Raw genomic sequence first — 21,904 nt, forward strand, 5'->3', positions numbered from 1 at the left:
GCACCTATATTAAAAAAGCCAAACTTTCCTGGAAATTCCCAGCAGATTTGCACCTGCATCTTATTGGCTAGAACTGTGCTCTGCATCTCCCCACAGTTTCAAGGGAAGCCAGGAAATTATTCATTTTAGAACCCGGGGGTGTTGCTGCCCCAAACAATCTCAGGATGACAGCAGCACGGAAGAATGGGAGGATGGCTATCGGCCGGGATCCTGGCAGTCTCTGCCCCACCAGGCCCCCCGCAGGCCAGACATGGTCAAACCAGAACCTGGAACCCCCGTGCCTGGGGGCCCCCAGGGAAGGAGGAGAGAAGAGAATGAGCAGGCCATGCTCCCGCGCCTCCCCGGCCTCCCTGGGTAGTGCCTCTTCTAGCTGGGTGCAGTACGGAGCCCGCCAGCCACTCAAAGGCGCTCAGGAAATGCTGGGGGAGAAAGCTCCTCTGCTGTGTGCTGCCCCCACAGTTCCCTGGCACAAGAAGTCAGAGCCAAATCGGGGGTGCCTGACTCCCCAGCCAAGCTGAGAACCCCCAGTGCTTGTGGGGGAAACGGAGGACGGCCACCCCGTGCCAGGCAGGGGTCCTACAGCCCCCCGGGCACAGTGCCTCCGAGCGGGGCCGGCCTCTCTGCCCTCGGGTCCTGGGAAGTGACAGTCCAGGGACCACACAGCAGCAGGTGGCCCCCGGCCCCCACCCCCACCCGCTGTGGAGCCGGCCTCCAGCCTGCAGAGCCAGCCCACACACTGACGCACCTCCGGGTTTATTTTAGACCAAACCTCATGCTCAGCGCAGTCCAACAGACTTGAACTTTAACAAAAAAAGAAGAAGCATGACAAGCCCAGCCGCACCCTGTCATTTACAGCTGGCCCAGCCCCCTGGCTTCCGGCCACGTGGGGACATCTCTGCAGGGAGCCAAGCAGAGGCACAGGGCGGAGGGAGGATGACCGACCACAGGGGTCTCCTGAGCCGCTGTCCTCCAGCTCCAGCCGGTGTGAGCAGGACACAGCCCAGGGGGACCGCCCTGGGAGGGGGCAGGCATGGTGATGTCTGATGGCCTGAACCTGGGGGTGCCAGGCGTGGCCTCGTGGCCCCAGAGAGAGTGTGTGTGCACAGTCAGCCCAGACCCCACCCTGCCCATCTCCATCATGCAGGGCCACACCCTTTCCCCGTCCCCAGGCTGTCCCCACGCCCTCCCATGGTGCCCCGTGGCCTGAGGCCTCTGACCCGCTGCTCAGGCTCCCTGACCCCGGCTGGGTGCGCCACTCTGTCACAGTACTGGCCCAGGCTCCCCCCGCTGGCCATCCTCGTGCTGAACTGCATGACGGTCAAAGGCAGGGTGCTTACGTTACACAGTGCTTGATTTAACAGAGATGGCCTAACAGACAAGGGAGAAACCAGTGGATGGTAGGAAGGGTGGAAGGATGGATGGATGGGTGGATGGATGGATGGGAGCTGGGGTTGATGAATAGGTGGGGAGCTGGGAGCAAAGGATGGGCGGATGGATGGTGGATAATGGGTTAGATGGATGGACAGGTCAACCAATGGAGGATGGATGGACGACGGATGGATAATGGGTGTGAGGAAGGCAGGAAGCATATTTGTGGGGACTTCCTCTGGCACAGGCATGGCCCTGTGTGCCTGCCTTTTGTGCTGGGAAGCCGATCTCCCCCCGCCCCCAGTGTCAGCCCTGCCCCACTCAGCGTGGGCGGGAGGGCTGCTCAGGGCGCCGAGTCCGTGTCCCAGCCAAGGCTCGCGTCTGCATGCCGCCGTGCTCCCTGGCACACGGGCCGGCACCCCTCTGGACAGGTGTGAACCTGGCAGCCCGGCCCAGGTGAGCTCAGAGCAGCTAGGGAGCTCCAGCCCCCAGTTCACCCGACTCAGCCTGAGCTCTGGGGAGTGGTCGGAGCATCTGCGCACTGCCGAGCCACCTGCTGCTCTAATGTACAGCATCGGGGGGCAGATGACACTCAGAGCGGCCGCCACAAACCCGGGACCCCCAGAACCCCAGGATGTGGTCCTTCTCTTGTCCAGCCGGCACAGAGGCAGGAGGAGCATGGACCCCGCAGCCGGAGGCCAGGTCCAGTCCTGCCCCGGCCCCTCCATGTGGCTCCAGTACGTGGAGGGGGCCGGTGACAGGACCTGCCTCCCAGTCCCGCGAGGATTCACTGAGCTGCTGCCCTCCTGGTGCGGCGCCCGACAGATGCTGGCCCTTCCTCCTCCTTCCCACAAGTCCGGAGGCAGAGCAGGCCCGCTCTGGGACTCCCGCAGAAAGCCCGAGGGAAGCCATGCAAGGGACCGGTACCGACCCATAGAGGAGCGAGCCACTGACCCGCGCCCCATGGAGCGGCCTCGAAAACATGATGCTGAGTGAAAAGGAGACCACATGTTGCATGACGCCATTGCCCAGAACACCCAAGTCCACAGGGATGGAAAGTAGAGGAGCAGCTGCCAGAGTCGGGGAGGGAAGGGGATGGGGAGTGGCAGCCAGTGGGATCAAGGTTTCCTCTAGGACAGTGAGAATGTTCTGGAACTAGATGGAGGTGGTGGTTGCACGGCACTGTGAGGTGCTAAATGCCACTGACTGTGCACTTGAAAAGGCTACGTTTTTCATTATATGAATTTCACCTCAATTTTTTAAAAAATACACGTGAACCAAAAACTAGCTTGTGGGAGCAGGTCGTTGGGAACGGGAAGGCGCCAGCATGGCTGAGGCAGAGAATGCTGGGAGAGGGGGCGGGCGGCGGGGACGTGGGACCGGATCCCGTGGGCCCCAGGCCCCGGAGAGGAGCGGGGTGGGGGGGAGGGTGGCCGGTGTGCCCCGGGCCATTCCTCCCGCTCAGTCTGGCTTCGTGGAGAAGGTGGCTTCTTCTCTCAAGGCCTCCCCCGGGCAGCTCGTCCCGTGTGTGACAGCGGCGCGTGGACAAGTCCCCGGCAGGCTGCTCCCTGGCCACACTGGCCCCCGTCGGGCCGCCCCAGGCCACGTGCTGGTGTAAAAGGCGTTTGGGTTGGTGGTGGCTGCCCTGTGGGGTCCAGGCCTGCCTTCGGGGGCAGCAGATGACAGCAGGTGGCCGTGGCCGAGATGCGGTGGCCAGCTGCTGCGGCTCTGGGGACCAGGAGCGCCCCCTCCTACCACCTGATGGAGGCGGCCAGATCTGGAGGTGTTGAAAGCACATGTTTTATTTAAAAAAAAAAAAAAACGCATAAGAAAGCACTTGCAGAGCTCCGGGGAGCTTGCTCATTTCAATGCAGTTTGTCTTTCTTCTTTTTCATTGTCTGCGAAGACTCCTCGGGGACTCCTCGGGACAGGATGCTCCAGGAAGGCAGGCCTGCTGCCGGCCCGCCAAGGCCCTCCGAGTGCCCTGGGGGGGGCGGGGGGCGGCCACAGCAGGTGCACCGCCGCTGCACGCGCTCACGGGGCCTCGCGTTGGTTCTGCGCCTCTCAGCTGCAGAGCACCTGCCCAGACGCCCTGCGAAGGGGTCACAGGACCACCAAGTGCAGGTCGGCACACAAAATCCCACCCAGCGGGCACTTTCAGAGACCTAGGGAGAATGGGATAAAAACAGGTTCTTTTTTTTTTTAAAGATTTATTTATTTATTTATGATAAACAGAGAGAGAGAGAGAGGCAGAGACACAGGCAGAGGGAGAAGCAGGCTACTTGCAGGGAGCCCGACGCGGAACTCGATCCCGGGACTCCAGGATCGCACCCTGGGCCAAAGGCAGGCGCCAAACCACTGAGCCATCCAGGGATCCCCTAAAAACAGGTTGTTATGGGGCAAGCTGTGTCCCCAAAAAAGATGTTGAAGGCCTGACCCCCTGAATGTGGCTGTATCTGGAGATGGGGTCTCTCAATAGGTGATCAAGGTAACCCAGGGTCACCGGGGTGGCCCTGATCCCATGTGGCCGGGGTCCTCATGAGAAAAGAGGATCAGGACACAGACACACACGGAGGGACGACCCCATGAGTCCCAGGGAGAGCACGGCTGTCTACACACACGCAGGGAGGCCCCAGGAGGACCCTACCTGCTCGTGCCTGGTCCTCGGGCCTCAGCCTCCAGGACGAGGGACACGGTGAGCCTCTGCTGTGGGAGCCCCGTCTGTGGGACTGTGTCATGGCCACCCGCACTGACTCACACAAAGGCCTGGAACCCCAACTTCTGACGCGAGTCCCAGAAAGGAGGCTAACCCAGCCCCTGTGTCCGGCCCGTGGGCCCTGAGCACCCCGGCGATCCGGCTCTGGTTTCCTGGGCCTCACGGAAGGACCCACGGGGGAGCATCCCTGTGCCCTCACTCCGGGGCCGAGCCCCCTCCACGTCCACACACAGTGTGAAGTCACGGTGATACAGCGGGCTTTGAGGGAGGCCGTGGCAAGCACCCGCCAACGGGCCGCGTCTTCCTGGCGGCTTCCGGGGTGAGATCCTGCCGGGCCGGAAGCTACGCCTGCCCCCCCGGGGCCTCCCCACCAGTGAGCCTCGCAGAAGACAGGCCGCCCCTCCGTTGTCAAGGATACTTTTTTCTTAAGTTGAGGTGAAATTCACATCGGATAAAATTCACCATTTTAAAGCGAACAGTTCCATGGCACGTTCCCGTCGGTGCCCGGCGGCCGTGTCAGGGAGCGGGTGCCCCTTCTGGGGTCTCCGCGTGTGGGAGAAGGAACCCCCCAGGGCAGCCCACAGTCTGCCCCCCGCCCAGGCCGGCCCTCGAGCCACAACTTTCTGGGTTTTTTTTAATATGTATATATTTTTTTTGATTGTGGCAAATACACCTGATGTGAAACTGACCGTGTTGGCCACGTTCAGGTGCACGGCCTCGCCTTCCCGATGGGAACTCCGTCCCCCGTCCCCTTGCCCAGTGCCCCACGCCCACCACCCACGCTCCGTCTCTATGAATTTGGTGACTCGGGGACCTCGTATGAGTGGAATCCTACAGGCTCTGTCCTTTGGTGACTGGCGTCTTCACTCTGCGTGACGTCATGTCGTGGCAGGTGTCAGAATGTCCTTTTTAAGACTGGACACTGCCCCATCATGTGGATGGGCCACGTCCTGTCTGTCTACTGACCAGTCCGTGAACACGGATTGTTTCCACCTTCTGGCTTTTGGTGATGCAGGGGTGCGAGAACCAGTACTAGTGTCTGCTCTTGGGTCCCCGAGGGATGCACCCAGAGCGGGAAGCCCCACATCACATGGTCATTCCGGTGTGCTTGTTGGGCACACACCATGCTGTTCCCCACAGCGGCTGCACCGTGGGCGTTCCCACCAAGCCTCTTCCTTACAGTACCGAAGTCCCATGTTCACGAGGACTGGGTGCAGGGCAAGTCATCCACGGAAGGACAGGGGGACATGCCCTGAAGGTGCATCTCTGGCCCGGGACCTGGGAATGTTGGTGTGAACTTTCACCCCCAAAGGCCACCACTTCTGACACAAATATTAACAGCAAGGCCTGTATACTATGCTCCACATCTGTAGTCATTAGGGAAACGCAAACTGAAGCCACAGTGCAATGCCACCTCACACCCAACAGGACAGCTCTGAGGAGAGGACGGTGGCCAGGGTTGGGGAGGACACACAGAAACCGGAGCCTCATACCCGGCCGGTGGGAACGTAAGCCGGGAGAACTTGGCGGGAGCTCAGGACTCCGTTACGGTGTGACCCAACCGTTCCACTCTCGGGCGTGTCCTGACTGCCCGGTCCCCCCATGCTCATGGCCACCGTGGTAGGCTGTGTGGCCGTTGGCGAACTGCTCACCTTCCCTGGGGCCTGGTCTCCCGTCTGGGTGATGGGAGGTGCCACACATGACACACGGGCCCTGTGCCAGCTCCCAGCCCCTGCCAGGCCCTCTGTGACCACCTGGAGGGGACAGACGGCCCCTCCCTGCTCCTGCAGCACCCCTGCCCCTGCCATGCTCCTCCCCACTGGCGGTCTGGCCCTCCAGTACCCAGGGCACAGGATCCCCCTGGGAGATGGGTTCTGGGGGACAGCAGGGGCTGCCTCTGGAACCCTCTGCTGAGACTGGGTTCCACACACACAGACACCGTAACAGTGTCCTGCTGCTGTCTCTGTGTGTCTGTCCCCTCCTGTGTCGGACTGTCCAGCTAGTTTGCTAAGAGGTGACAGTCATGTATGTGTGGCATGTCTGGCACCAGGCTGAGGTCTCTGACCCCTGCAGTTCCATGACTTTCCCATTTTGGAAACAAGGAGCCTGAGGCTCAGAGGTGAAGCTCTGGGGGGCTCCATGCTCAGGATGGAGCAGGACAGGACCCCAGGATGGCCGCCTGGCCTTGCTCCAACAGCCTATGCTCTGCCCTGCACAGCCACTGTCCGTCCCTGGGTGCCACCAGCAGGAGGGGCCAGGCATGTCCACACTGCCCCAGGGCTCCCCCCACGGTGTCCAGGTCTGGGTTACTGAGGGCCCAGAACGGGGCTGCCTCTCCCTGGTGAGGTGGCCTGGCTGGTGGTGGGGACTCAGGAGGCCACAAGGTTCTGGCCCAGGGGCCCCTGCTCCTTTCACAGCCATGTAGGGTCTCCAGCAAGGAGATGCCCCCTCGCAAGCCCGGGCTGACTGTAACCACATGCATTAGTGCTGTGGTCGGGCGAAGCTCCTGGAATCCTGTTTTAGTGACTGGCCTTCTGAGTGAAGAGCAAACAACTATTTTAAACATACTAGGAAGTCAGCTGCTTTAGGACTCCCAGGCCCAAATCAGGCCCACCTGAGCTCACACCACTCCCCAGGCCCTTGGGGGCTGTTCCAGAATGGTCTAGGCTCTGCCCCAGAGGAAGAGGGTGGCTCTCTCTGTCCACAGGCCCCCGTCCACCCCGCCAGCCCCAATCCAGCCCGCAGGCCCTCATCACTCCACGGGCCACCACCAACACTCTCTTGAGAGGGCTTAAATCAAGGGGTCCTGGGAGCAGCAGCAGAACTTTCTGGAGAATGTGGTCTGGGCAAGGCAATGCTTATGTCCAAGACCAGACCTCAGGGGCCCTCTGCCCTGCATGGGGCCTACCCACCCTAATGCTGCAGAGTCCAAGGCCGTGGTGGAGGAGCCAGGCCAGGCAGGAGGAAGGGTCCAGAACATCATGCAGAGAAGCATGGGGGCATCGTGTCTGCAGCGAGGAGACTGGGTGGCAGGCATATCCTGGCAGGGGTCAGGGTGCTCCCAGGGTAGAGAGCGGAACCGGCAGGTGCACAAAGGTGACCTGGGAAATGGTTGGGCTCCCACAGACACCATGCCTCAGGAAGGATCAAATCCTCATCACCAGGGGGGAGGGAAGGGGTCTCCCTGCGATTAGGTGAGGGCGAGCATCAAGAAACATGGCTGGTGAGTCTTCCCTGGGGAGGAGGCCAGATGCCTAGTGAGCCTCCTGTGGCTCCTCCCGTGGGGCCTGTCACCCTTCATGAGCAAACCGCCTCCCACCCTGAGCCCCGCCCACAACTGAGCCCAGTCCAGGCCCCAGGCCACTAATTCCTGCCAGAAATGCAGGGCCAGGGACCCCTGGGTGGCTCAGCAGTTGAGCATCTGCATCAGCTCAGGGTGTGATCCTGGGTCCGGGATCGAGTCCCACGTCGGGCTCCCTGCATGGAGCCTGCTTCTCCCTCTGCCTATGTCTCTGCCTCCCTCTCTCTCTGTGTCTCTCATGAAAGAATAAATAGAATCTTAAAAAAAAAAAAAAGAAAAGAAATGCAGGACCACCTCAGCCACAGGGTTTACCACAGGGTCCCGGTAGCTAAACACGTGGCTCCTGTCATCTCAGATTTCCCCCAAGTCTCAGCAGGAATGGCACTGCCAACCCCACAAATATTAGCCCTGAAACCAGGTTCCTAACCGATGCATCTCCTCCATCAGTGGGAAGGCAGGCTCCACCAGTTGACCCCAGAACCTGCTCTTTGAGGACTGTGTCCCCTCCACAGACCTGGGGGCCATTGTGCCACACACACACCTGGTGCCTTGGCCCCTCTGCCCACCCCAGGCTGCACCAGCTGCCCTCTGAGGGTCTGCCTCCCCGGGGGGGGCGCAGCCAGTACCTGGGCAGCTACCTGTCCACTCGCCCCTATTTCTCCCCACCTCCCCCCTGCAGTGCCCCACCAGAGGCCAGCAGCTACTGAGGCCCAGAGCATGGACATTGATTCCATAAAGCCCCCGAGTTGGACAGATAGGGAAGCACTGAGCACAAGAACCAGGGTGGCTGGGGCCCCTTCCTGAGGGACCAGTGGACCCACTGCCCAGGCCACGAGGTGAAGTGGGGGCTCCATCGGGGAGACAGGGAGCCCTTGGGGGCAGCTGGGAGGGTGGCGTCCCACTTCCACCTCAACAAAACTAAAGGAGCCTCCCCGGGGCCCGGGAGGGGTGCTGGGGAGCAGAGGAGCCCCCCGCCTTGTCCTGCCCTGGCCTTGGCGCACGCGTGTCCCGCAACAGGCCCTGTCTCCCTCCCAGAGCCTTTTTGCTTTTGCTCCTTCATTTCACCAAAGGCTGTGTTCTTGCCTCGTCTCGGTATCTCGGATGCTCCCGGCAGAAAGTGGAAAAGAGGAGGCAAAAGACCTGCCGGCTTGGGGGTCACGGAAGGGGGCAGGCTGTTCCGGGTGTCTTCGGGCATCCGGCCGCGTCCGCGGTCCATGCCTTCGGTGCTTGAGGGGCCGGCGTGCGGGGCTAGCCAGGGCAGACCATTGTGGGCGAATGTCGCTGGCTGCGTGTCGGCAGGTTGTCCACCACCGTGGCCCGTAGCAGGTGGCTCTCAGAGACGGGTAGTGACCCACGGAGAAGGGCATAGGTGTGTTCCAGAATCCCAGAGGTCTGCACCTCGACTGCCCGTGGTGCTGGCCAGCGGCTCCACACGGCACCCCATCCACCCTGGACACCTTTATCACCGTTGGGTCTGCTGCACGGCAAGTGGCTGCGCGTGGTCCCCGAGCTGTGGAGGCAGCTTCACAGAGGCCTTGAGGGCGGCTGGAAGAATGTGCTCGGATGTGGCACGTGTCGCCTCCAAGTCCCACGAGGGCCCAGTGAGCACTGTGCCAGGTGCACACATGCCTGTGCGGTGGAGTGGGGTGGGGTGGGAGCAGCCGCTTGTCTTCACGTTGGAGGGGACCCCTGACACGTTCTAGGCCCTGAGCCCCCAGAAGCCTCCCTGACCTCCCTCCCTTACGTAGAAGAGGCATGTCATACACGTGCTTCCTGCCCGTCAGACGCAGGCACCGGGCTGTCATTGGTGTAGGGCGCCAGTGAGGCGTTCCATGGGCAGTCAGGCTGGCCGGGGGCTCAGCATCATGTCTCTTGGCAGAGCCGGAGACTCACAGCCCTGGGGCCAGGCCGTGCGGGAGTCCTGCTGGCCAGTTGTAGGATTTGATGACATAAGCACAAGGACACATTGGAGCTGCTCACATAATGTTCCCTCTTGGTCTCGCTTTGCTAGTCACGCTGCAGACATGGCCAGGCCCCCTGCACTATTCCAGTGGTAAGCCTGCGCCTCTGGACCCTAAGACCCCACGTGGGGCCTTGGAGCTGGCCACAGCGGTCATGCTGAGCGGGAGCGATGGGGGGGGTGCAGCTCTAGGAGACGGGGGTGGGCGCGGGAGGGGGGCGCTGTCGTGGAAGGTCACCCGGCTTTCCAGGTCAGCCAGGCCGGGCGACACTCAGGCGGCGTCCATGTGACACTTGTAAGCTGCTGTGAACCGAAATAATAGGTATTCACCTGGAGAATGACAGGGTAATGGGCTGAGAGCCCCCAAAGCCCACTCAAGTCAGAAAGTCAGAGAGGCCGGCTTGCCTGCAACAAAGCTTACGGGGAAGTGGGATTGGGGTCTCTAGTTTTGCCTGCAGGGACGTCTCTCACTCATCCTCATGTTTGGCTGTGGGATTGGTGGAGACCATCCATCCTGCAGATGGAGCCCCTGGGTCTCAAAGCCTGGGTCCCAGGTCACTTGCTCCCTTGGGAAACAGGGAGCCTGGACCTGAACCCAGCGTGTTTCCACATTCCCAAATATTTATTGAGCACCTGCTGTTGTTCGGGATCTGAAATCTGCATCTGCAATGGGCCCCGGCACCATGGCATCATGATACATGCTGACGTGTGAGGCCAGCTGCCATGTGCTGAGCATGGGACACGTCACCCGTGTGCGCGCGCACACGGCCACACAACTAAACCGACTGAATGTAGAAATGCATCCCACGGTGCCTGCACGGGCCCCACGGGTCGGGCGGCACAGGAAGAAGGTGGCCACGCTCTGAGCCCACACCAGGGGGGTGTGCCCACAGCTGGCGGGTGCATGGAAGCCTCTGTTGGGGGGGAGGGTGTCCAGTGGAGCTCCAGGCTGAGGAAGTCCCAGGCAAGGCAGCCTGCCCATGCTACACACTGGCTTCCCAGAGAGGAGTGTGGCATTTGGGGCCAGAGCGCCTGGCCAACCCCGGGGTGGCTTCGCTTCCTCTGCACCAGCCCCAGGGTTGAGATTGCCTGGCTGGGCTCAAGCAGAGGCAGGTAACTTGGGAAAAGGGGATGGCGACTTTCTCCTCTTTCCTCCCTCCTCCAATGCTGTCCTAGCTGAGGGAATAACATGCTCACAAGACAGGGTGGCCTGAGAGCATCCTCGAAGCACTTAGTGTGAGCAGGTGGCCGGCCAGCCCATGTCCGAGGCTGGGTTGGGCCTGGAGCCTGAGCTGGGTGAGGGGTTTGGACTGGTCAAAGATCTGTGTCCAGAGGGACGCACGTCCCTCACAAACAGGCTGAGCATCACAACCTGAAGTCCTGCATCCATTCACACAATTCGTAAAGTGCCCACAAGAATGCACCCGCCATGGTTTCCTGGGAAGGCAGGGTTGGAGTCTGGCCATTCGGTACCTTCTAAATCACCTCCCCCGTGCACTGTTTCCCATATGAAAGAGTTTTCAGATTTGATTAGAGGCGTCCAGTGAGACAGCGGTTTGCAGCCACCTGTTTGGGTCGACTCTCCCCCAGAGCCCACTGACCAAGGCCCCGGGAGAGCCATCGCTAAGGGGTATCAACCACCCCAAAGAGCGGGACACAGCAGCAACACGGTTTCTGGAGACCTGATGTCAAGTCGGAGCCGAGGCTGCAGGAGGGGAAGCTCCCAACAGGCTTTGGACTCACAGCACCAGGTTCCTCTGGTGGTGCAGGGCGAGCGGGGGCCCAGCACAGAAGGGCCGACAGGACACCTGCCTATGGAGCCCTTCAAGCCTGCAACCCCAGACCCCGCACAGACATCCCAGGGACATGCTGATACGGCGCACGGCTCACATGCCACAGACACACCTCGTGTCATCAGGAGAGGGGGGACGTCTCTGGGTGCTGCCCTGGTGCTGTCTCCAGGATGTGCTGTTTAGGTGGAAAAGGCAAGGGTGAGGAAAGTGTGACCAGCGTGCTACACCTGTGCAGGGAAGATTGGGAACAGACATGCACATGCCCTGCACACATTCAAACCCGGGCGTACGTGCCCACGCGCCCACGCACTCATACAGCCACACACACACACTCACACATACAGATGCATACACAGGTATCTGCTCCTTCCTTCTTTTTACTGGAAGGATAATCCACACACACAGTGTTTTCCAATTTTGCGCTGCCTCTGAGGCGGGGTGAGAAAGACCAAGCATCCTGAGTACGAATTGTTTTATAGATTAGGTTATGGAATTGGGTACAGTTTGCACCTGATTCTAGAACACAAGTCAATGTTTTAAAAGTCAAAAACAAAACAGTAAAAACAACATAACTGCTAGTCAAACTAACGACATTCAGAAGAAACGATTTCAAGTGACAGTTTGCATCCGGCTGTGAAGGACAGACACAAAGTCTTCAGCTCTGTTCAGTAATGAGACCGTTGGTCCTGGCGCCGTGTGGTTATCCTGACACTAACGATCGTAATGACGGGTGGCCGATTAATAGACGATGTGCACATGGAGTGTGCACGGCAAGCAAACAAACTGTTACCAGCACATCAGTCATTAGGAACCCAGATTTTTAGTAAAGAGAGAAAAGTGTATAAAATCAGAGACCTCTGAATCCTGCTGTTCTAAATTGCAGTTGAGGTTGTTGGCATCTGCACGCGGAGAGCCCCAGCACCCCGTCTCACCAGCAAGCAGGAAGGGACGGACGCCGCACGAAGTCCCGTGACGAGGCTGCCCGAGCAAACACGGGACAATGGGGCATAAAGGCAAGAGTAGCCCCGCGCACCCAGGGTGGGGGCCAGGAGGAAAGTGGTAAAGACGGAGCATAGGGCAGGGCCCTGGGACCCGGCACACCAGGGCCAAAGCTGTGACCAATGGAATAAACCCAGTAGTTCTGGGTTATAACCCAAAGCACGAGGAAAATCCGTGAGTCCTGCTGATCTGAATAGGCAGCTGAACGCGTAAAGGAAAGCAGAGGAGAGACAAATTCTTCCCTGCAGAAGAATCCCCAAACTTTATGAGACTACTGTGTTCTCAGCGACACAGGCCTTCACCGCCCACCCCGAGGTGTGGCTGAGCACAGTGACTTCCTTCCGTAGAGGAGAGCGTGGGAAGAGGAAAGAGCCAGGTGAGTGGAGCCCGCATCGCGGAGACCAGTCAGGTGGGCAGCACGGGCCTGGACGCGATGGGGTGGGAGGGCGCTTCACCCTGGGGCCCTCCTCCCAAGCCCACAGCCCCATCTGACCGTGAGGGGGAAGCCGTGATTAAGAGGTCGTCCACAGAATTCCTGACGGGCACTCAGAACCATCAAGGTCCTCAAAACCAAAGAAAGTCGGAGAACTGCCACTGCCAAGAGGAGTCTAAGGAGATGTGACTGATGGTAATGTGGGGTCCCGGATGGGGTCCCAGATGGGCTCCTCTACAGAAAAGGCATGCTGGGTAACAATTAAAGAGATCTGAATAAATGTGGGCTTCCGTTAATAAAGTAACACATTGATACTGGGTTGTTGGTTGTGACAGACGTCACACTAGTGTAAGGTGTACACGCAGGGGAAACCACGTGTGGGGTCCGCGGAGCCCCTCCCTGCTGCCTTCCCGACAAGTTCTGTGTGCATCTGAAGCTGTTCTAAAATAAGAAGCCTTGTTTAAAAACAAAGTACAGCAATTGCGGTGGATTCCAATATATCAAAAACGGTTTTCAAACATCCCTGAATTCATAATGATGCTTCTTAAAAGAACGGTCGCTTTGGAAGGAACCAATTCATTAATCTGAAAGCTGGTTTTTAAAAAAGCAAGCATGTGTCTCGCCCTTCTTACACAGACGGTACCTGGGGGCAGTCAAACTGTCGGGAAAGGCAAGTTTCTCTTTTAAAATCATTCCAGCTAATACCTGGAGAAGGAACAGCAGAAGAAGAGCACCACCGTTCCATGGCCCGCAGAGGCATCATTCCAGGCAGCGGGCATCACGGGCTGCTACAAACGGGCGATGGATCTGGCTGGCCACTCCTGACCCGAAGCCCCCACTAAATATTAACATCACACAAAACACGCGCAGACTTTCAAGGGCACCTGATGTGGGGGCGCACGGCACCACCTGACATGTCCACCCGCCTGACCAAACCTGAACGTGGTCCAGCATCCAGCCTCCGGCCGATGGCCACAGAGGACACAGGAGCGTGATGGGCAGGACGGAGGGCATGACGTCTTCGTTGCTCTAGCATATGAGTCCCAACGGACCAAGAGAGGCCTGGGAAGGCCATAGATTAGATGAGACAAGTGACATGCCGGGCCAGATGCAACGGGTAGCCCTCATGACTCCCCTAAGCCGCTGCTCACGCAGGTGCAGGCATGAGATGACCTCAACCACGAGAGGGCATTTATGTGATGATCCGAGCAATCTGAGTTGCCTTTTGGGGTGACCGTGGTATTGGGGCTGTGTTCTTAACCAGGGTTGGGTCTTTAAGTAAAAAGCATGCTCAGGTGAGGGGATAGGAAGCTGGCATTCGCTGCACAAGAATCGGCGGAAGGCGGGGGCGTGTGGGCGAGGGAGGCACCGCACATCACGAGCTCATCCTTGCTGGCGCTGGAGGACGAGACGGTGGCGGTCAGTGGTCCAGGGTAACTGCTTTTGCGAATCTGAGGGACGTTTTTCCATAATAGAAATGGGAGAAGGCACCTGGGTGGCTCAGTCGGCGAAGCGTCTGCCTGCAGCTCAGGTCATGATCCTGGGGTCCTGGGATCAAGCCCCACATCAGGCTCCCTGGTCAGTGGGAAGTCAGCTTCTCCCTCTCCCTCTGCTTCTACCCCTGCTTGTGCTCACTCTCGCTCGCTCACTCGCTCTCAAATAAAATTTTTTTAAAAAGAAATGGGAGAGGGATCCCTGGGTGGCACAGCGGTTTGGTGCCTGCCTTTGGCCCAGGGCGCGATCCTGGAGACCCGGGATCGAGTCCCATGTCGGGCTCCCGGTGCATGGAGCCTGCTTCTCCCTCTGCCTGTGTCTCTGCCTCTCTCTCTCTCTCTCTCTCTCTCTCTCTCTCTCTGTGACTACCATAAAAAAAAAGAAAAAAGAAAAGAAATGGGAGTAACTTTGTGTTGGCAGCTTTAACTTACAGAAAAGAATAGAGTGAAAAGCCGAGAGCCCCCGTTACCCACCCACCCACCCATTTCCCCTACCTGTGACACCTTGTTCTGGTGTGATGCACCGGGGGCAATTAATGAACCAGTATGGATACGTTATTATTAAGTAAAGTCCACAGCTGACCTTTGGGTTCACTCTGCTTTGTACAATCTGGGTTTGGACAAATGACATATGTCCAGCACCACTGTATGACAGCACTGCCAGAATGACAAGTTCACTGCCCTCAAATTCCTCCATGCCCCACCTGTCCATCCCGCCCTCCCGCATCCTCTGGCAGCCCCTGATCCAGACTGTCTCCACGGTTTTGACTTTTCCAGCATTTCCTGTAGTTGGCATCACCCAGTATGGAGCCTTTTCAGATTGGCTTCTTTCACTCTGCAAGATGCATGTAAGGTTCCTTTGTGTCTTTTTGTGGCTTGGGAGCCTCTTTCTTTTATCCCAAATCATATTTTTTGGGCTGGATGTCCCACATCTTGTTAACCCATCTACCCACTGAAGGACACCTTGGTTGTGTTCAGGTTTTAGCAATTGGGGATAAAGCCTCAATAAACATATGTGTGCAGGTTTTTGTGTGGATGTATGTTTTTAGCTTATTTGGGGTAAATATGAAGATGTGCGATGGCTGGACTGTGTGGGTAAGACCACGTTTCATTTGGTAAGGAATGGCCGGTCCGTCTTCCAGAGTGGCCACACCATCTTGCATTCCCGGCAACACTGAGTGAGAGTTCTCAGTGCTCCACATCCTCGCCAGCATTTGGCATCAGGGTTCTAGATTTGGGCCACTCTGATAGATGTGCACTGGTATGTCATCATTTTAATTGGCAATTCCCTAATGACATATGATGTGGAGCATCTTTTTATGTGCTTATTTCCCACCTACGTGTCTTCTTTGGGGAGGTGTCCAGATGCTTTGCCTATTCTTTAATTGGATTGCCTGTTTCCTTATTGTTGACTTTTAAGAGTTCTTTCGTGTTTGGCTGCCAGTCCTTTATCTGATAGGTGTTCTGCAAAGAACATCTCCCACTCTGTGGCTGGTCTTGGTGTCTTGCAGAGCTGAGGCTTTCATTTTACGGAAGTCTTACTTACAATGTTTTCTTCAGTGGGTAGTCCTTGCCAGGCTCAAGTCACGCAGATACCCTCACATTATTGCCTAGGAGGTTCATAGTTTTGTGTCTCACACTTAGGTCAGTGACCATTTGGGGTTAAGTTTTTGCGAAACGGCGTAAGGTCCGGGTCTAGATTTTTTTTTTTCAGGCAGGTGTCCCATTGTTCCAGCGGCCTTTGTTGAAAAGTCTGTCTCTTGTCCACTGAATGGCTTTTGCTCATCTGTCAAAGATCGAATGACTGTATGTCTGTGGATCTGTTCCTGGGCTTTGTCTTCTGTTCTGCTGATCGACTTGCCTGCTCCGTCACCAGTACCTGATTATCGTAGTTTTAGAAGTAAGTATTAACGTTGGGTGGTGCCAGTCCCCTTCTCCTTCAATATTGAGTTGGCTCTTCTGGGTCTTTTGCCTCCATAGAAACTTTAGGGTTAGCTGGTCAGTGTCCACAAAATAACTGGCTGGGACACAAATCCGCTCCTTAGGGGCCGCTCTTAAATATGCATTGCCTGACAGGGAGTATCGTGCACTGATGAAGGAATTACTACAGAAAGTGAGACAGCAGGGCAAGGCCGACAGCTCCAGTGGCACCTGTGGTGATGTAAAGGGCCTCGCAGTGTCTCCTGTCATGATGAATGTTTTCTGGGGCCTTGTCGGTTTCTTGGTGTCTTGGTTCATCACTAAGAGTCCCACCCAGGGAGTTATCACCACGCTGGTGACCTGTTTCATTTGCTGATCTCTCTTTGTTTTGTTTTTTTTTTAATTTACTTTATTATTTATTGAAAGAGAGAGGGAGGGAGGGAGGGGCAGAAGGGAGAGAATCTCAAGCAGATTCCACACTGAGCACAGGGCCCAACACAGGATTTGATCCCACCACCCTGAGATCATGACTTGAGCTGAAATCAAGAGTCAGATACTTAACCAGCTGAGCCACTTAGGCTCCCCACCCCCACTTTTTTTTTAAAGATTTCATTTTATTATTTATTTGAGAGAAGGGGTTGCTGCTTCGGCTCCTTCGGCTGATTGCAGTACTGGCCCAACTCCACCCCTTTGGACCTTCTGGTATCACCAGCCCTAAGGAGGAAGTCCCACTCCCCAGCACTTGCTCACTGGGGCCACAAAGAATTCTTCTAGATGCAAAGTCACCTCCAAACCCAGAACACCTTCTTTGACTCACCTCTTCTGGCCATCAGCTGCCTTAAACATCCACACCACTTTTTGGATATCTTATTCTACAACATAGTATTTCTTCCTGTCACCTTTTTTATATTTTGATGAATTATGTGCCTGCTTAACCCAAAGTGTGCTGACTCTGTAAAATGTTTGTGTGCTCTTCTGATACAAGATTGTAAGAAGGTGCTATTCTTCCAAGAAACACATTGCTTTCCCCCTTGAGACCTGGGGGTTTATAGATGACTCCAGCCTGTCCACAACACAGGAATTGGCAAAGTATCTAAAAACAGTCAGGAGTCTGTGAGACTCCAGAGGCACTGTCAGTAGAAGGGCATGTTTGCAGGGAATATCTGTCCCAATGGAATTACACCAAAGTGTATTTTCAGGATAACTTTCTTATTTCTGCCATCTTTTGGAATAAAGTATTTTCCTGCCTCCTAAGAAAAAAAATAGAATTAATATGAAAGACAGAGCCCCAAATAAACATGCCATGGAAGAGATGGGGACACAGATCACACAGGGAGGTGTATGAAAAGTATTATGAGTGAACTCATTGAGATAAGAGGAGGTATTGTATCTTTGAAGTTAGAACAAAAAATATTTTAAAGTCACATTCACAAAACAAAATCAGAACTCTTGAATTTAAAACTACTCTAGGAGATATGAAAGTTCTGACAGGTGGATTACAAGATAAAACTGACAGGAATCTTCCAGAAAGAGAAGATGTGGGAAATTAAAGAGGAATGATAGTCAAATTGGAGGATGTGTCCAGAAGGCATCATGTTGCCTCAAAGAGAAAAGGAAAGCAAGGAAATAAATGGCCAGGACTTAGTCGGAGGAAGTATTCCAGAACTGAAGGGCTTGAGTGTCCCAGTGGAAGAGACCCCCCACACACACACACTGAGGACTCAGCATGGGGGGGGGGCACACATGGCACCTGTCAGTACACCTCAGACAGCCTGGAGTGGAGCAGAGAGGCGATCTTTCAGGGCTCCCCAGCCTGGGGCTGGGGGTGGCAGGGAGCAGACACAGTTACACGGACATGATTGGTCTCAGAACCCTCAAGAACAAACCTGGAAACTAAAGCAAGTGAAGCATACCCTTCAGACTCCTCGAGGAAAACTATTTCCAGACTAGAACTGTGTGGCCCATCACCTCATCTGGCTTGGTGAATGTTCCAAACATGCCCGACAGGAATGTGCATTCTGTAGTTACTATTCCATAAATATCAGTTCAAGATGTTTGTTCAGATCATCTACGTCTCTACTGATTTTCTTGTTCAGCTGTTCTCAGTTTGACAAAGGGGTATTTGGTGTTTCTGCTATATTTGCAGGGATGCTCGTTTCTTTTATTCTGTCAAATCTTGCTTCAGTATATTGAGGGCCTGTGAACAGGTGCATAAATGTTTGACTGTTATGTCCCCGTAATGAATTCCCTCCTGTAGCACTTATAGAATTACAAAGCATCCCTCTTTGTTTCTGATAATACTCTTTGCCTGGAGTCTATCTTCTTAATAACAGTTTTATTGAGATATAATTCATATGCTTAAAATTCAGCCATTTAAGGTACCCAATCCAGTGGATTTCAGTGCATTTACAGAATTTTAAAACCATGAGGAGTTTATTTTAGAACAATTGTCACAGAAAGAGATCTCACACCCATTGACAGTCATGTCCCATCTCCCATCCCCTTCTCTTTGCTGCTACAAGTAATCCTACCATGAAATTTTGTGTGCAGGTACTTGTGTGAACCTGTCTTCAGTTCTCTTGGGAATACGCCTGGGAGTGGAGTTTCTGGATCATCTCATATCTCTCTGTTGAACTTCTTGAGGAATTTCCAAACTGTTGTTCAAAGTGGTTGGTCTCTCTTTTCTGATATTAATATAGCCATTCCACCCATGGAAAACCTTGTGTTAATTGGCTTTCAACTGCTCTATGTCTTTGTGCACACACAGCATATTAGGTCTTTCTCTATAATCAGATATTTTTGTAATATCTGCCTTTTTCCTGGAGTTTTATCCCATTAACATTTAATGTACTTATTGGTGCCATTCAGTGTAGGTCCACCAGTTTATTTGTTTCTATCTGTTCTCTTTTCCTCTGCTCTCCCTTTTCTGCTTTTCTTGTATTATTTGACTACTTTTGTTTATTTACTTATTAAGAGTGCAAGAGGGAAGGGGGCAGGCAGGGAGAGGAAGAAGCAGACTCCCCGCTGAGCAGGGAGCACAGTGCAGGACCCAATCCCAGGACCCTGAGATTATGCTCTGAGCCAAAGGGAGACTTTCAACCGACTGAGCCACCCAGATACCACCCCTATTTGACTACTTTTGGAACTCCATTTTAATATACTGGCTTTTTGCTGTACTTTACATTCTTTTTACTAGTGGACTCTGGGATTACAGTATATATCCTTGACTTTTCGGTGCACTTAGAATTCATACTGCACAATTCACATGAAAATATAATAACCTTACAACCATATGGGTATGTCTGCCTTGCCCCTGCTTTCATGTACACTACAGTGTCACAGGTATCACATCTACTGACATTGTAAAGCCCACAAGAAAATATTATTTTTCCTCAGTCACACCTATTTTTTAAATAAGAGGGAAAATAATCTTTAATATTTTACTATTTCTGATATCCTCATGCCTCTAAGACCTAGTATGATTCCCCTCTAGCTTGAAGAACTGTCTTTAACAGCAGGTCTGCTGTCAACAAATTCTCATGGTTTTCATTTATCTATAAATATTTTTATTTTACCTTCATTCTTTAAAGATATGTTCACTGGATATAGAATTCTAGATTGGCAGTTATTTTACTTCCACAGTTTAAAAATGATCCACATTCTTGCCTCCACAGTTTCTGATGTGAAGTCCACAGTCATTGACATTATTTGTCTTTTATAAGGAATATGTTCTGCTTCTCTGGCTGCTTTAAGATCTCTCATTTTACCTTTGGCTTTCAGCCAATCGGCTATAATGTTCCTGGGCATGATTCTCTTTATATTTATCCTGTTTGGGACTTACAGAGTTTCTTAAATCTGTAGATTTATGTCCTTCAATTGATTGGGGAAGTTTTCAGTCATCATTTTTTAAAAATATTTTTTTCTGACAATATTTTCTCTTTGTTCTTGGATCCCAATTTTCTCCCTTCTTGCACTCAAAATATTAGACCTCTTGACACTGTCCCACAGTCCTTAAGATTCTGTTCACTTTTGATAATCCTTTCCCTCAGCGAGCATGGCTGTGTCGAAGGTGAAACAGGACATGCCCCCACTGGGGGGCTATGGCCCCATCGACTACAAGCGGAACCTTCCGCGTCAGGGATTGTCGGGCTACAGCATGTTCGCTGTGGGCATTGGGACCTTGCTCTTTGGGTACTGATCATGATGAAGTGGAACCGTGAATGCAGGTGCTTGCAGATTGAGGACTTCGAGGCCTGCATTGCTGATGCCACTGTTGCAGGCAGAGAAGGACCGGAGGGTCCTGCAGATGCTTCGAGAGAACCTAGAGGAGAAGGCCATCATCATGAAGGATGTGCCTGATTGGAAGGTGGGTGAGTCTGTGTTCCACACAATGCGATGGGTGACTCCCATGATGGGTGAGCTCTATGGACTGCGTACGAAGGAGGAGATTCTCAACGCCAGCTACGGCTTCATGTGGTACACATAGGGGCCTGCACCCCTCAGACCACTGGGACCCCTGCATCCTCCCCACTGGGAAATAAATACTCTGGAGACCTGTTAAAAAAAAATCCTTTCCCTCTTTTCTTCACATTAGATCAATCCTACAGATGTTTCTTCAGGTTCACTCTTTGTCCTGCCATATCCATCTCTCTATTAAGTCCACCCAGTGCCATTTTTTTTAACTTACAATGTTGTATCTTTCAGTTTTAACATTCTCACTTTTTACAGTTTTTATTTCTTTAATGATATATTCTGCATTTTATGCAATATGTTTTCCCATACCAAGATGAGTATTGTTATAATAGACAGCTGCTTTAAAGTCCTTGTCTTAGTCATGTCTGGGTTCCTCAAGTAGGTTTTCATTGTATCCTGAATTTTGTGAAGGTTATGTTGTGACAATCGATTCTGTTACATTCCTTGGATGAGTGTTGATATTTGCGCTCTAGCTGGTAATTCTCTTATTAGTCTCAAACTGCAAAGTGTCTAGCTTGCAGTATCAGCAGCTCAAATTCAGGTTCAGGCACTTTGGCCTCATCTGCAGGCTGCATTGGGAGGTCTATGCAGGCACAGTTCATACATTCATCAGAGATCTGAGGAAAGTTTACACACAGAACATGGAGCTGCCATTCTCTCACTCTCTCTTTTCTGGGATTCTATCCTCATTTTGGCAGCTGTGGACACCCCAAGTTCTGTCCTCTGATCTCCTAAGCCAGAAAGGCTGCAGTTTTACATTAGAGTTTCTGGTGACCTGCATCACACTGTCCATGACCCAAAAATTCCAATTTTCCACTCTGACCCAAAATCTGCCTACCTCGGTTCACATTGCAGAGCTTTTAAGGAGTTGTTCTTATTTGAGTTTGGGGGTAGGGGGATTATTTTGTCCAGACTTTGTGTTACCTGTAGAGGAGAGGATCTTAGGAACTTTCTTTACCTTACCCACCAACCTCGAATTTTCTACCCAGTCAGAATACCAGTTAAGTGTTCAGATAAAGCTGTTTTGGAGGTGCCTAGGTGGCTCAGTCAGTTAAGCATCTGACTCTTGGTTTCAGCTCAGGTCATGATCTCAGGGTCATGAGATTGAGCCCCACATTGGGCTCCATCCTGGACATGGAGTCTGCTTAAGATTCTCTCTCTCTCTCTCTCACTCCCCCCACTGCTCACTCTCTCTCTCTCTCTCTTTCCCTCTCAAATAAATATTTTTTAAAAAGTCATTTTCTGATAAACAATGTCTCAAAAACAAACAAACAAACTTCTCCCAAACTCCTTTTCTCAGGAAGCTATTAGAAAAGGTCCTTTACCAAAAATTAGGCTTTATGCCAAAGAACAACCAATATGTACAAGAGGTCTGGGATTCAGGTGACCCAACACAAGAACAAATTGAAAGGAATCCTGGGGACACAGGCATAGAGAACACTGAGCCC

The 21,904-nt window shown here is 53.9% G+C and overlaps 1 protein-coding gene and 1 pseudogene across 5 annotated transcripts in view; both read left to right on the forward strand.

Moving 5' to 3' along the window:
* SHANK2 (SH3 and multiple ankyrin repeat domains 2) overlaps positions 1-21,904 on the forward strand; it is a 512,111-nt gene that overhangs the window by 459,303 nt on the left and 30,904 nt on the right. The gene's annotated exons all lie outside the window — the stretch shown is intronic.
* Positions 20,038-20,514, forward strand: LOC129502755 (NADH dehydrogenase [ubiquinone] 1 alpha subcomplex subunit 13-like; annotated as a pseudogene).

This window comes from Nyctereutes procyonoides, unplaced genomic scaffold (genome assembly GCF_905146905.1).
Source record: "Nyctereutes procyonoides isolate TBG_1078 unplaced genomic scaffold, NYPRO_anot_genome, whole genome shotgun sequence".
Lineage (NCBI taxonomy): Eukaryota > Metazoa > Chordata > Mammalia > Carnivora > Canidae > Nyctereutes > Nyctereutes procyonoides.